Raw genomic sequence first — 7,662 nt, forward strand, 5'->3', positions numbered from 1 at the left:
CTCGATCTTGGACCTAGCCTCCAGAATTATGAGGAAATTAATTTCTGTTGCTTAAGTCACCCAGTGTGTAGTATTTTGTTTTGGTAGCCTTTGAAAACATATATCTGGCAATAAAATATCCTGATTTTATTAGAATCTGTTTCAAAAATTTATTGAAAATGCAATTTTTGGTTTATTTTTGAGCTGGAAGGGACATTTGCTATAACATTCTCTTCTTCTTTGACTTAAGTGGCAGTTTGAAGAAATGAGTCTAAATATTGCTTTTTATTTTTAGAACCTGAAGTGAACTTTTGTTTTTTACTTTATCATTGTATTGTTTCACTTAAAACATAGCCTTTTGAAATATGAAGGAAAGCAGAGATAAATAAGAAAATATAAAGAAATATAATATGGAAAATTTGAAATTTTTATTGTTGTGAATTACTAATCAACAAATAATTTGTGAGTTCTATACAACTCAAAGCAAAGGTACACACAAAGATGGAATTATACTTTACCGAACTCAGAAGATTTAAAGAAACTGTACATTAAATAGATTTTAATCCATGAATACTTAAAATGGATAAATATAATTGCTTTGTGTACCTCATAGTCATAACATAGTTCTATAAAGATAATGTACTAAGGGAAATCAGCTGAGAGTTTAATTAAAATGTTGGGTTTTGAAAATATACTGAAACAATAAGACATGTAGAGATCACCTCTTTTCTATCAATTAAAAAATGTTTTATGTTTAAATTATGTACCCCAGCTATGCCTTCTTCATCTTTTTTAACCTCATTTTAGAATCTCATTTAGAACTAGTCAGACTCTCCATTTTGTCCGTGAATCATGAAGCATAATTATATAAACTTCTTACACAAGGGCTTGCTATCTATTGACTTGCCCATGGGAGGAGTAGCTCAATCACAAATCACTTTTTTAAGAACATGTACTTTTACAGCTCCTACACTGTACGTCTCCTCTCCATAATGTTTACAATAAATGGGAGAGCTCTTCCGACTTTCAGTCATCACTGCTTTTGGTGGCCCCTGTCACTATCCAAGGTTCCTCTTGCATACCTGCTCGAAGAATTTCCTATGCACTACACAGACTACAAATCAGTTTAAGGTACCCAACCTATAAATTCCAAATTTGATGAAAATATGTTCATTTGTTTTTTAGATATGATTGTAACCAATCAAGAAAGCTTATTTTTATTTATACATATTTCTGCTTTCAACATTTATTATGAAATTTAATTTAAGTAAACCATTTAATGATTAGAATTTACATTAGAAGAACTGACTCAGCATTATTGGTAGTACATTCTGTATTGTATGATACGTGGCTGGGTGATTTATTGGAAAATGGATGGTACAACCATCAGAATTTATTTATATAATCTATACATCCAAAAGTAAGAAAAAATCAAATTACACAAAATCAAAGGATGTCGATTTTATTTTTAAATATCTGTAAGAACCAATAATTTTTCTTAAAATCAACCATGAAAGATATTGTAAAAAAGTGCTGTATGTGTTTCAGTGGATCCAGTAAGTCAAGATATTTTGTTATTGTGATTTTAAAAATGAATTTTTTTGTGGATAGGTGATTGCATTTATAAATAATAATAAGTGTATTCAACTTAATTGGTGAGGCTAAGAAAAAAATTTCCTTCTACCCTTTTAAGTTCTAAAAATAAAAATGGTCTAACCAGATTAGCAGGAGAAAAACAAATTTAATAATGTACATACGGGAGCTCCACAAAGACAATGAGACCAGGGCAAGGCAGACATCCCAAACCAAGGAATGGGATAGTGGTGGGGGGAGGGTGAGCTTCAAAGGGAAGAGGGCGGTTCACAAGACAATAAGAAAAGCAGATGTGTAGTAATTAAATGTTTGCCCTGTCATACAGATAGGTCTTTCAGATAGGAACAACAACAACAAAAAAAATTATTTCTGTGAATAGCTCAATTTCTAGGCCAGGCCCCTATCTAAATTTTTTAGATAGTTAAAGTTGAGGTAAATGTTTTTCTTGAGTCAGCTGTATCTTGATTGGCCTCAACTCAAATAATCCACATGGGCACATTTTTGGGAAACTTGTTCTGAACCCCTTCAGTTGCAGTTGAAATTAATGGTGTTGTTTAATTTTATATAAGCTCTTACAATTTTACAAGCTACCTGGGAACTATTTACTTTTAACAAATTGTGTGATACTATGTCACTATTAGATTTGGACAAAAGAAATGAATTTTGTTGTTTAGTTTAAAGTTTAAGTGAAGTCACTTCCAGATTTTGTCATATGGTGTTAAGATCTTATCCTCCATAGAGGGAAAACTGAAAGATAATTGCGTCATTGATTCTCTTAATTAAGCTTTTTTTCCACTGAATACCTTTTAACATGAGAAATACAATAACAATTATAGTTGCTCACAAAGGATTATAAAAATGGTAAAAGGGCAAGCTTGAAAACTCCTGTTTTTAATTTTCCAGAGAGAAACTATACTCTTTCATTTCTGTTGTACTTCAGTATAAGAAATCAATGACAGGTACATCTCTCTTTGGAATAACTTTTATAACCTTCTCTCAATAAAAAAAGTCTCTATTCTTGGCATGCCACCCACAGTTCACTGACTTTGAACTAGTCATGTCCAATCCCCGTCCCCAGTAGGTTGTTTCAGCTATCTCTGGTGGAAGGATCCCCTGAGAATCTTCTACTGAAATGTTTCCAGTTGCTCTTCTCAAAATAAAGATGACTTTTTAGAGGAAAGTTGTGTTATTTGACAAGTGAAATAGAGGGCTTAGTTATTTTCTTTATTATCATTTTGAAGGTCATATCAGTTTGCTAGTATATATTTTTTAAAAAATAAAGAATATTGCCTAATGATTGCTTCTTTTATCCCTGTGTTTCATTTTTTTCAGAATTTTTATGTAATTATGTCTTACTCCCTTTTATTATTCTGCAAATGAGAGAATTTCTCCTTTCGGAAATTGTAGTACTTTCAGTCATGACTGTAATTAGTAACACAATGGGCTCCTTTATTATATTATTTATCTTAAGTAGTTAAAAATAAAGTACTAAAAATCTAACGAGGATGTATTTTTCCTGCCATTGCAACACAGATTTTCAGGCCATTTTATATTTTGTCTTCCTAAAGATTAATGAAATCATTCAATAAATATTAATAGTGAGTCCCTACTGTGTGGCAAATAAAAACTAAGAAGGATCATGAACTTAGGGTGCACCTATAAATGGGAAGAAACAAAGAAAAGATATAAATAGGTTCACTACATGGTATGGTAGAAGATGAAGGATGCTAGTGAAAATTAAAACATGATAAGTAGTCCGAGGAGTACATGAGGGTTTTTTTGTTTTTTAATTTTAAGAAATCAGGATGAAAATGAAGGAGAAGGTAACATTCGAGCACGGCATTTCAAACAGAGGGAACAAACAGTGGTATCACCCTGAGACAGGAGCACTACTGATATATTTGAGAAATGGCCAGGAGGATGGCATGGTGAATGCAGACAGTGCTTGTGATGGTTTCATAGTTTTGCCTTGAGACCTGGACTGTGCTGAGCATGTTGGGCATTTGGGAAGCCACTGGTTTTACTCTGAATAAGATGAGGAGCTGCTGTAGGGTATTTAGCAAAACAATGACTTGATGCCACTGACATGTAGAAAGGATCGAGTTGGATACTGTGTGGACTCTGTGGGAATAAGAATGGAAGTAGGGATCATTGACTATTATAAGAACCTGAGGAAGTAGTAACAGTGCCTTAAAGAAGGCTTGGGAGTGAGGCAGGTATTAAAAAATGGTTAGGTTCTATGCATATTTTGAACTAAAGTCAGTTTTTCAGACATAGCTGTGGGATATAAATGAAATGTTTCCAGGACAAATCAAGTTTTAGTTGTTGTTGGACTAGAATGATGGAGTCCAGTAGTGGGGAGGAATGTGTGTGAGTGGAGCAGGTTCTAGAAGAATAACACACAGTTCTGTTTCGAGCATTTTTGAGTATGAAACGTTCCAAGTAGAAATGTCAAGTACACAGTTATATATGGTTTTACAACTCTTTGGTGGAGAGGTCTGTAACAAAGATATAAATTTCAATCCATCATTACATAGATGATAGTTGCAAACCAGAAGAAATCACTTAGGAGAAAAAGAAGATAAAGATTCAAATAATGATCTCTATGTCACTCCAAATTTAAGAAGTTAATGAGAACTGAAATTAATGGAAGAGACAAAGTATGACCAATGTCAAAGAAAAAAACCAGAGGAGAGAAAGAACAGTTAGGGAAATTGTTTTATAAACTATATAAATGTCTAACCAATGTACTATATACTTGAAACTAATAAAGTAAAATTTTAAAAAAATTAAATCTTCTAGATGTATACTTCTTAATCACTATTTGATTTCAATCCCTACGTATATACAGAGGTCAGCTGATCTGGAGAGAGAACTGGAGTTTTCAGGTCTCAGAATAAGCATTAAAGTAACAAACCAAAAATAAAATTAACAATCAAAGCTTTAATCACTTGCTACAATAGCAGGAGGAGCAACTAAAACCTATTCCATTTTCCTACATGGAACAGCAGGCCAATGGGTAATGAGGGAACTCTGAACATAAGGTCCTGGTGGTTTCATGGAGTCTGGGTTCTGTTTCCTATGATTAGAGCTTTTTGTGCCCTCTCCAAAAAACATTTTTCTAGCCCAAGGTTGTAAAAACAGTTACCTTTGTTTTCATATAGAAACTTTAAAATAACTGCTTTTATGTTTTGCTGTATGATCTGTTGAAAATAGCTTTTTTGTATGATGTGTACACAAAAAGTTTTTTCGTTGGCATTTTTTTTTTTAAAACATGATTATTCCAACTGTTCTTTTTCCATCTCACTGCATTGATAACTTTCTTGAAAATCAGTTGATCATATATCTACAAGTGCATTTCTGGACTCTATTCTATTGCATTAATATTTTTTATCCTTAGAAAACTACATTCTCTTGATTATGACAGTACCTATTCATAATAAATAGTATAATTTTTCCAAAATCGTTTTAAGGATTACAATGTTAACTTTTTATATTCTACTCAGATTTAATGATGTACTTCATGCGAAATATAAAACAAAACAATATCATTTTATTTACTCCTCCAAACCATGAGCCTTTCTTGTCTGTCATACATTTTATTTATACATGTTATAATGTTATTATTTTTGCTTTAAACAGTAGGTTGACACTTAAAGGTATTAAGAAGACAAAACGAAGATAATTTTATATTTATCCATGTATTTTCTATTGCCAAGCCTCTTTTATTTATTCATGTATGTCTGGGTATCTGAGTTTCTATCTGGTAACTTTTCCTTTCAGTGTAAAAAACTTCTTAATGTATTTGGGCAAGGTTAAAATAAAGAAATTTCAGATAAAAAAAAATTCTAAAAGAATTAGCATCTGCTGACAACTAATTTTCTCAGTTTCTGTTTATCTGAAATTTATTTCAACTTCAGCTCCATTTATTGATGATAATTTCTTTAGACATATAATTATAAGTTGACAACATATTTTAAAGAACATTGAAGATATTCATCCATTTTCATCACAAATTCATTGTTCTGATAAGTCTGCTGGAATTTTTAATATTTGTATTTTATGTCTAGGTTTGTTGGGGTTTTTTGGTCTTTTGCCTATTCTCAAATCTCGTCAGAAGTTTGATTATGATATGCATATGTGCGGTTCTTTATATTTATCTTCCTTTGGGGTGGCTAGGCTTCCTGCCTCTGTGAATGCATATTTTTCACCAAATTTGGGGAATTTGGAAACCAATATTTCTTTAAAATTTTCCTTCTTTATCGCTCATCTTTTTAGAGAGGAATTTAATTGCATGTGTATTACATTTAATCCCTTGGGTGACCGAGTCTCTGTTTATATATTTTTCCAGCTTTTTTTTTGTCTCAATTTGAATAAATTTCATTAATCTAAATTCAGTTCACACATCCTTCTGCTTTTAAATCTATCCTATGACTTTTTCATTTCATACATTTTATATTTGAATTTTTGAGAATTCATTAGAATTTGTTTTTACAGTTTTATTTTATTTGTTTTATTTATTTTATTTTATCTTATTATTTTAATTTAATTTAATTTTTTAATTTTTTTGCCCAAATTTCACAGTGGTATTCTATTGTTTTCAAATCCTGGAACCTACTTTTAATGTTTGTTTTAAAGTCCTCATCTGCAAATTCCAGCATCAGTGTTATCTTGTGGTCTATTTTTATTAGCCCTGGTAGAAGAATACAAACTTCTGTTTATCTTGGCTATAGAATACATGCTTCTGTTTTTCATATTTAGTAATTATGACTGCAATATTGTAACATGACTGGATTATGTTTCTTCCTTTAAAGTATGTTCTGGCAGACAGTTCAATGAATGATCACTAAGACTTCATTTTAGGCTTTGTTTGGGTGGATCTGTTCCAGTTTTTACTTTGGATGCATGACTTTTCTGGACTTCAACTGCATACTTGGGGTACTCAGCAAGAGTCTCCATTCTAACCTGGCCATACTGTCATATTTCCCAGTGCTGCACAATCTCCGTTGTCTTCATTTAGTTATTAATCCCTAGCAGCTACTTTCTGCCAGGCCTTAAAGTCTCACCTTGAGCGTTCACAGCCTTGCCTTCAGCCAAGAAATGCTGGCTCAAAAGTTTCTTCTGTACAACTCTCGTTTTTACTCTTCTGCCTCACAAAGTTAGTCTACCTCAAACTCTCTGAACTCATGTTTCTCTTTGCTTCATTCGCTGGGACTGCCTCTGTTTGCTTAGGTTCCTTCTCTCTAATATGATCTAAAAGCATCTCCTAGGCAGGAAGTCAGGGGAAGTGCAGAGCTCGCTTATGGGTGTTCCTCTTCTTTCGGATAAAATAGCCTCACACTCTGTTGTTTGTTACTTGGAAACAGTTGCCTCATATACTTTTTTTCCCCTTTTCATACTTGTTCACAGAGGATGCATAAGTCTGATATGGTAACTGTGCCATGGCTAGAAGTGGAGATCTAAATATATTTTATTTCTACCTAGATAAAGAAAACTTGAGGCATTTGGTTTGCTATATTTATTTCAGAGCAATACTTTTGAGGAAAGTGCACTCCACCTTGCCATAATCTAAAGGAGAATTTAGCTGATTTATTTGAATGTGTTGGAACTTGGTCTAGAATAGTAATATAGAGACAACATTTAAATATTCACTTGGATTTTTAGGCTGATAAAACATCATCGTCATCGTCATCATTATCATCATAGTTAACATAAAATATTTTTTACATGTAGCACATTTTTAACTCACTCAATACTCATGGCAACCTTATAATTCAGTAATTTTTACATGAGGAGACTTAGGCAACAGATTAAATAATTTACCCAAAGTTATACATAGAGGATGTGTTGGAACCAGGGACCTAATGGAAACAGCCCCAGTTCACACTCTTAACTAGTGTGTTTTACCACCTCAAAAGACCAGCCATTTCTCTTGTAATATCAAAAGACATATATTTTTTTTTTTTTTTCATCTAATCCACTGCCCTATACTCTTCCATCTAATCCACTGCCCTATAAAATAGAACTAAACTGAGGCGTGGAGAAAAGGTGGAGAACACGGTCTGAGTTAAGGTCGTTGATAGTAGGACT

Source organism: Rousettus aegyptiacus, unplaced genomic scaffold (assembly GCF_014176215.1).
Source record: "Rousettus aegyptiacus isolate mRouAeg1 unplaced genomic scaffold, mRouAeg1.p scaffold_m13_p_10, whole genome shotgun sequence".
NCBI classification, from domain to species: domain Eukaryota; kingdom Metazoa; phylum Chordata; class Mammalia; order Chiroptera; family Pteropodidae; genus Rousettus; species Rousettus aegyptiacus.